The sequence below is a fragment of the Periplaneta americana genome, chromosome 8 (genome assembly GCF_040183065.1).
Source record: "Periplaneta americana isolate PAMFEO1 chromosome 8, P.americana_PAMFEO1_priV1, whole genome shotgun sequence".
NCBI classification, from domain to species: domain Eukaryota; kingdom Metazoa; phylum Arthropoda; class Insecta; order Blattodea; family Blattidae; genus Periplaneta; species Periplaneta americana.
This window is the reverse complement of record NC_091124.1, coordinates 87,214,605-87,224,236: the sequence shown is the minus strand read 5'-3', so window position 1 is coordinate 87,224,236 and position 9,632 is coordinate 87,214,605.

Sequence of the window (9,632 nt, the reverse complement as noted above, 5' to 3'; positions counted from 1 at the left end):
CTGTACAGGACAACATGGCCACTCTATAGTCTTCTCTTTCTAACTCGTTGAACGAACCTATAATTGTCAACCTTCGCCACTCTGCGCCAACCAGTAGTGACAATGGGACTAGTGTTCCATAATGCAGAATACCTAAGTGAAAAACATATCACAACGCAGAACGTAAAAGACAAAAATGAAGTGAAATAAAATAGAATATTAATAATAATAATAATAATAATAATAATAATAATAATAATAGTAATAATAATAATAATAATAATAATAATAATAATAATAATAATAATAATAATAATAGGTAGAAAAGCGCAAAATGTGCATATTTTTGTGTGTTCGTTCCATGGATGCTTACTCACTACAGAAACTCGTTAGTGATTCGATTCGTAGTCCGCATGAGAGGGCGTGGTATCTTTCACAGGCACCTTCGCACAATTTACACACGCACTCTGCACTGGGCTCATGGTAGCCTGTCGTTTTGCAGATCTTGAAATGAAAACCATGCACTGCGAAGCGTGTGATGGTGTGTCTGAGTTCGTAGTACGGTCTCTTCCACTCGTCGGACAGCATGGCCTCTGTTGTATAGAAGTCGCTCCATATTTGTGACCTCTTCGTTCGGAGTTTGTAGGAGATTCTCGTACTGGGCAGTGGACGGGAGCAGTAGTTGGTGCCTCAAATCTTCGATATAGAAAGGTTCCCTTGACATTTCGTAGCATAGTCGTGATGGAGCATATTTTGATATGGATAGGGCTCTTTTAATAAATGTTGCCTTCACTCGTTCTATGCGTTCTAAATTGCTCTTTGTAAGGTTCTCCCATGTGATTTTCAGACCATAATTCAATATAGGGCTGATTTTGACTTTGAATAATGTCATAGCTGTCTCTAACGATAATTTGCTGACATGCTGTATTTCATGCATTGCAAATAAAATATTAAATACTTGTAAATAAATGAAGTTGCGCTTAGTAAACAGGTGAAGCGCCGCTTCACGAGCTTCATCCGAAAAACCGCGCCTGATAAAAATAAAAATCTCAGTGGTAGGTAGCAATTGCTATTACTAGCTACCCCTTGTGGGTGACCTTGCTAACGATATGAATTTCGATTTTTTTTTTCGATGCGCTCTGTGCACTGAGTCTACGAAGTAAATGCACGCACTCGTCCACTTAAAAGCTCCAGTAGGCCTAATACTGGAACTTAATCTTGTAGCCTCGTGGGACAAAGTACGGTCCCTACTTAAAATAATAAGAGATGCCATCTGAACCTGTCCTTTTTGAAGATTTAGATTTCCTTATATAATTTTTAATTTCAGAGACAGTTGCCAGTTTTAGTTGTGATCTATGGTATCTTTGTTTAAAAATCATTTGTTAGAGCCCGTATAGAGCGATGCTGCACGTTATATCTTAGACATGGAGAATGTGATTTAAATTAATTTTCAAATTCACTAGCTATAGTTGTTGCTTTTTCATCCACATATGAATCCTCTAGATTCAAAACCCTCGAAAGACCATTTTGTTCGTAAATGAGTTACGTTCACACATTGCTTGCCAAGAGTGAATTTGAATGATTTATACAGTTTCAATTAAAAAAGCCACTAAATTTGAAGCAAAAGTTTTGTTAAAAGTCACTGTTAGGTTGAAAATTCCCTCTATTTGTCACCAATTACTGTTAAAATCCTGTGAAAGTGGATATAGTGGATTTTGAATCTATAGGATTCATATACGAAGCCGTTTGTACACATTATTGATTGGGGCGTTCGTAACTATATACATAGTTTAGGTCTCACAATTCCAAACTATTATCACGGTCCGTCCCTACTTCAGTAGTTAAATTCCTTCAAGACAAATGAAGTTCAAATGTAGCCGTTGCTAACGACAATAAATAATGTATTGGTAGTTGGTATAGTCGGAGGCACCGATTTTGGCAGATGACCTCGATGACATTTCCAGTAGGCGAGCCAATATTGTTTGTGTAAGCTGCGAGAATGAGATGCGATAACATTCTGAGTCGTTCATATTTTCATAACAGCAGCTCATATCAATTATCCTTATTATGAAACACACCACGGTACAGTCCTACTCAAAGAATACCTTTAAGAAATGTAAATGACTTCCGTTCGCAATGATTTTACAATACGTCTCCTACATTTTCTAAATTAAATTAATTCTTAATTAAAAGGAAAAAGCACTGCATTGCGCATATATATATATATATATATATATATATATATATATATATATATATATATATATATAATCCTACCCTTACCAGATCAATATACAAGATTTGTCCAGTAATAATCTAGGGATCTTCTATTGGTGGTACGACAATTCAAGTTAATAAAATTACGATTCTTAATAATCAAAATATAATTTGGTTAATTGGGTAAAATTGCATGCTGCGGAAGTTAGATTTATATAAGAGTATAATAAATAGGATTGTAATGGATATTACAAGGGCAATAATTTCTTCACACGCAAATTGTGAATAGATAAGAGAAGAAAGCATTTTAAAATATTCTAAATCGTACAAAATATCGGAGAACCGAATTTTCCCTGCACAAATTGAAAAAGATAATTACCATTCACAATAAATACTGTACTTTATGGATTCTAAAAAGTTATTTATTAATCTAGAGGTATTGGCTGATGACTATACTCAATTCCAGCACAACATTCATTCAGAATATGTAGAAATTACACTTTGGATTTTACTAAATGTATAGGCCTACTATCAAAAGGTGTTACATACCCCCTTAAATACTGTACATGTGTTATCTGTGCGATATCCGATGTTTAATTTTTTAAAATATAATTCATAGTACTGAAACTGCCATATTGAATTCACACAAACTGTATTATTCGTAATTTTCGTCTCGAAAACCCCTAAGATATCTAATTTAATTTTTCACCCATTTTTGTCCCACTCCACCACTTTAGGGACAAAGTCGGACTAAATAATACCTTATTCGCATTCTGTGATCGCAAAGATCCCCAGATATCGACTTTAATCGAAATCGGATGACATGAGATTTCTCACTCCCTTCTGCCTTTTCATCAGTACCGTACCTTAGGATATGGTATTTAAAAAATCTAAGAATGTTTAACCAATATTGTAGAGAGTAACCTTCATTTTAAATTTTACGTCTCTAGTTAAATATAGTTTAGTGAATTTTTAAAATCGTCGACTTCTTTCTCTCTCCTCTGTGCTCGGAAGTAAAAAAACTGAACTTATTTCAAGGGAGTAGCCTACATGAAATTGAATTTTTTTACTTTTCTTATACATTTTAGAAACAATTCTGAGAGATGAGATGAATAGTCTAACCCAATTTTATGAGTGAATCTTTGTTTTAAATTTAAAGGCTGAACGTCTGCTGGTTAAAAAAAATAAATCGGTATAATTATTTTGATCATTACTGCTTCCCATTTTCCATCCCTTAATGTTCGTATTTCGTAAAACTCAGTCTTATCTATTGACTAAGGATTAACATATTTCCATCTACATACGAGGCGCATCCAGAAAGTAAGTTTCCCTATTTAAAAAAAAGGGACACACACTTTCAGGAAAACATTTATTGGCAACAGGTACAGCAATGTTTCAGCTATTTTTCAACATAGCCACCATCAGAATTGAGACACTTGTATCGTGGGATCAACTTTTGTATCCCTCTGTCATAGAACTCTGCCGCCTGTGAATGGAACCAGCGTGTGACAGACGTCTTCAGCTCTTCGTCGTTGACAAAACACTGACCGGAGGACAGGAATTTCTTGAGGTGCAAGAAAACGTGAAAATCGCTGGGAGCAAGATCAGGACTGTAGGGTGGATGATCAAACAACTCCCAGCCAAATTCCGTAAAAACAGCTGCTGTGCGCCGAGCCGTATGTGGACGAGCATTGTCATGGAGGAGCACTACACCTGCAGTAAGCATTCCACGCCTCTTGTTTTGAATGGCACGTAGCAATTTTCGCAGTGTTTCACAGTAACGGTCAGCATTCACCGTTTCACCTCTTGGAAGGAAGTCAATGAGCAAAATGCCCTTTGTGTCCCAGAACACCGTGCACATCACTTTCCGTACCGACAGCGTCTGTTTGAATTTCGTCCTGACCGGAGATCCACTATGCCGCCAATGCATTGACTGCTGCTTGGTTTCCGGGGTGAAGTGCGAAATCCAAGTCTAATCGCCCGTAACGATCCTGTCGAGAAACTCGTCGCCGTCATCGTGATACCGTTGCAGAAATGTCAGCGCTGCTCCTAAATGTTGCATTTTGTGTTCGGGTGTCAGGTTTTTCGGCACCCACCTGGCACACACTTTTTTGAACAGCAGGTGCTTAGTGACAATCTCATGCAACAAGGATCGCGATATCTGCGGAAAATGGCTACTCAGCTCCGTAATCGTGAAGCAACGGTTCTCCATGATGCACTGCCGCAGCAGCTCAACACGATCATCATTGATGAGGGACGATCGCCCACTGCGCTCTTCATCATGGACACTTTGACGACCTTCAGAAAACTGCCTACACCAGCGACGCACCATCTGCTTACTCATGATGTTCGGCCCATAGACCTGACAGAGCTGCCGATGAATTTCAATTGGCGCAATGCTTTGTGCATTAAAGAACTTTATCACCGACCGAACCTCGCAGGCGGCGGGAAAAGGAATAAGAGCTTCCATTTCGGACCACTGCTGCCACGCTACTGGCACCAGACGGGACCTGTCCGGCTGGCTTATGATTGATACGTCATAGATCTGTTACGCATGTGCAATTGACACGGATAATTACGTTTACTTTCAAGGGGAAAAAATCGGGAAACTTGCTTTCTGGATGCGCCTCGAATATATTTCCATATATATAACAGATTATATTTCCATTTCGTACAATATTCTGGTCACGAGACATAATCATATACTTTGTCTTTTCGGGATTTACTACCAAACCTATCTCATTATTTGCTTCAAGTAAAATTTCCGTGTTTTCCCTAATCGTTTGTGGAGTTTTTCCTAACATATTCACGTCATCTGCATAGACAAAAAGCTGATGTAACCCGTTCAATTCTTTTATCCTGAACTTTCCTAATGGCATATTCTAGAGCGAAGTTAAAAAGTAAAGGTGATAGTGCATTTCCTTGCTTTAGCCCGCAGTGAATTGGAAAAGCATCAGATAGAAACTGGCCTATACGGACTCTGCTGTAAGTTCCATTGAGACACATTTTAATTAATCGAACAAGTTTCTTGGGAATACCAAAGACACATATAGACTACTGTATTATTTGTTTAGTTTTTGGAGGTGACTGTCCATAGTGCACAAATGCTCGGGGTGCATGTTTACTCTTATGTCCTACCCATTCCACTGCGAGAGAGATAACAGCCGATCTTGCAGCGGTGAAGGGACTCGCTTTCCAGATCACAGTAAGAAAATCCATCTGCCAAAATCCCTGGCGCGACCTATACTGTCTTATCACAATATAATGATAAGGGCTACTGCGTATAGTAGACATGTCTGGTGACGTGGCCGCTAGTTAGAGATAAAGTTGGATGGTGACAGAGCAGCAGTGTTGCCAACACATACATTTATCCCCGTCAGTATATCACGTGGAAATCCAACGTCATTGGGAAATCCATCAGAATCCGTCAAAATTAAAAAAAAGTAAGACCCACTCAATGTATCTATATACAAATAAAAGCAAATATTAACGCAACTTCCTTACCAATCTTGATTAAAATAATAATAATAATAATAATAATAATAATAATAATAATAATAATAATAATAATAATAATAATAATAATAATAATAATAATAATTCATCCACATCATCTGCCTCTACTTCTGAAGTTGATGTGCTTTGTTGGTCTACGCTCCCCTCAAAATTAAACAATTACAAATGACAGCAGCTAAAAAAGTCGAAGGACGATGTAAACGGTAATTTCCGCCAGAAAATCCGTCACCCGTCAAAGCCATTCTTTTCCCGTCTGCTACATTGAAATTCCATCAATCTTGACGGAATTTCCGTACAGTTGGCAACACTACAGAGCAGTGCATTGAGATGGCATATAGGTAAGCAGACTGGCCGATAGATGGCAGCAATCCATAGTCTCAAGCATTGAGCTCTATACTATTGAGATCACTGGTCTCAACCAAGGTCGCTAGATGTCTCTGACGAACAGCTGTCTCAACCAGAGTCCGTGGTTATCCAGAGTACCGCAATCCTTCGCGCCGGCAAATCGACAAATCCGCCGTTGTTATTCCAGCGCGCGCTATGCAGTATACAGTTACAGTAGAACCTCTATTATCCGTGGTAATGAAGGGGGTGGACTGAACGGTTAATCGAAAAAGTCGGATAATCTGTACCATAAAAAAGGTTTATAAATTAAGTGCATAATACACAATTTCGTAATTTCCTTTGTGGTCTTGTGTTAACGTGCTATGTAGTGGATCAGGAGCTCATTAAAAGTTCGGTTGTCAACGACGGGTGCTTAAGGGCTAAGGATTGATGTTTGATGATTGTCTGCGGAAAGATAGGAATACGTGAAGTCTCATGTTGCAAATTTACGTACATTATACTTTTCATCCTTGTTTTTTTTTGTTTTTTTTTTTTTTTTAGTTTTTTTTTTTTAAATCGCGTACAGTTGTAACGCCAATTTTCTACTCTGAAGCACTATTAACCACAATTTCTTCTTTCCTAAACTTCTCAATTATTTGTAATTTTTTTTGATAATTAACACAATACGTTTTCTTTGACAGTTGTGAAAGACATTTGCATAGACGTTATACAATACGTCCATTCGAATAGTAGGAATAAGGACTGAATAAATTGTACACGCGTTTGTGGAAATTCTTGGGGTAATTTCTTTGGCAGCAAGTAGTGATTATTTTACAAGTAATTATGTTTGTTGCCGACAGCGAAGCATTTCTACTACATACTTTGTAGTTAGAGTAAAGGCTTGTAATAATCTTCTGTAGAAACAAAACTTAGAGTAGGCCTACTTCATATTTTTTCTGCAGCAAAAAGAAAATAGGAGCTAGAAAAAAAGTCGGATAATCCGACAATCGGTTAATAGGGTGACGGATAATCGGGGTTCTACTGTATATAGGAAAATAATGTAATGTAAGTGTGAAAAATGTAATGCTGCTGTGTTCACAACTGTTCACAGAGAACTGAAAAAGGCAAACATTTGTTTTGTGTCACAAGAAAGAAATAAGGAAAAAGGAAATAAGTAACTATAAAATAATATAAAAAGGAACGATCTTGTACTAAGCAGCATACATTGTGAGATTAATGAATGACTGTATTTTTATATTTATTTTTTCAAAATTTGGGTCCCAAAATGTTTTTCTAAAACTAATCTAGAATTTAAGTTGTTGCAGCAACGATATTTCTACACAGAACAATTTTTTTATAGTTTTATTTCGGAATGGAAGAATATTTTATGAACTAGAGGTACTTTAATAGGACAGAAACACAAGAGAGATGTGCGTTTATTTGGAAATGACGTAATCAGAAAATGACCTCTAAAGGTTAGCATACAAATTACTATTAACAGTATTGTAACTGCAACATATCGTTAAGAAAAAGTAAAGTGATGGCAGTTCAATATTCACAGTGCACAGGCGAGACTTGCAATAAGCAACTAAGCGAGTAGAAACGTGATAAGTGATAAACAGAAATCAAAGCGGTCATTATCGATGTCTGTGTTGTCAAATTCTCTTTGCTAGTGATAGGTTGACCAACCTATATTTTCTTGAATTAAAGATACTTCGTCTGCTTGAAGAACCTCCGATAAAAATACCTAACATCTGTAATGTCAGTTTTTAACATGTAACCGGACCCCGGAAAGTTGCCCCAAATGCCTGATATCTAATTCGAAACCGGACAGGTGTAAAACCTAACTACGAAGAAATTTGCACTCCATTTGAGTATAAATCTAAAAAGGCATGGATTGTGTAAAATGAGATAAACTTTCGTGCACCTAGATATTGAAAGAATAATCACGTAAAAGGGTTAAGAGAATAAAACTGAATTAAAAAAAAAAACAAACAAAAACGAGTGCTAGAAAAATATTTTTGGAAGAATAGTGATGAACTATTATGAAAATAAAAATACACATTAAACTAAGTGTGAGTACAGAAGTTAGCTATAGAAGCGAAAAGAAATTTAGAAAAGATAAAATAAATTGTATACTGATTAAGTATTCTTCCAAAGGCAGGGTAGCTAATTTGAAGCCACTCGTTAGTGAAGTGAATAAGGTAAAACGAAACATATTGGCTGAGGAATATATACTGTAATAATAAAGATTTTAAAGTCTGGTGCTGACGGAAACAAATTTAATTTAATCGTTTTGGCTATTTTACTATCACATGAGGTGCATTTCTTTCTAGATTACAGATTTTGGATGCAAACAGTAACTAGGGAACATGATTACAATTCTAATGTACGTAATAATTAGGATGAAGTGTGTATGTAGCATTAAAAATAAAATTGTACTAACAATTCCTGTTACAATACAGTAGCTCCAGAACAAAGATTTTTTAAAATTGAAACTGAAGAAAACTTCCTTATATGAGTATAATATGCCTACTAATACACTTTGTATCAAGAAAGGAACACTGTCATAACAATTCTGGCTATTGAATATTAGTTTCTAATTGTATTGATCCTTTGATATAGATAGGTTTAGTGCTGTCAAATATATGTATGTATGTATGTATGTATGTATGTATGTATGTATGTATGTATGTATGTATGTATATATATATATATATATATATATATATATATATATATATATGTATATATAAAATTATATAAATGCAACTTTTTATGTCAATTTTATATTTACATTTAAAAATTAAATATTCTGTTTCCTCTTTATGTAGCCTATTGTATGTCTTTTCAAACTAGGATTTTTCAGATTTTAGAGATATCTCTTACACTCGTACACATGTTTCTACCACAGAAGTGGAAATTTTTATAAAACTATATCTATGATTATACAGGGCTTTCATTTCAAAATTTCCCAGTCTAAATAATTATTTAAATTGAATTCAATTTAAACAAAAAACACGTCAATTTAGATATTGAGGGAGAAGTCTGAAACAAGGCTTAATTGCATTTTTGATTTCACTCTCACCCCAGCCTCCTTTACTTTGAAATTTCACATGGCACTCCTATATTTTTATACTTAAATATGAAAGGGCATTAAATTGTTTATACACCTCATTAATTTTTTTTCGCATCTTTTGTTTTCTATCGTCGCCTGGTAACCTGTATTTTTGTTATCATCAGTTGATTGTAGGATGAAATTACAGCTTATTTTGTGTAATTTTCTAAATTTAATCAATAAGGATGATTTATGTTCTCTCTTTGAGGGTATACACCATTTTAAAATAATTTAATACACAAACACACTATTATATGAAATACTCAATAAGTTTTTGTAGCTTTATTCTCTTCAGCTCTAATCAACAATAACAACAATCCAGGTTGCCAAGCGACGATAGAAAACGAAAGATGTGAAAACAAAATGTATGAGGTGTATAAACAATTGAATGCTCTTTCATATTTAAGTATAAAAATAGAGGGGCGCCATTTGAAATTTCGAAGTGGGGGAGGCTGGGGTTGGGAAGTGAAATATAAAA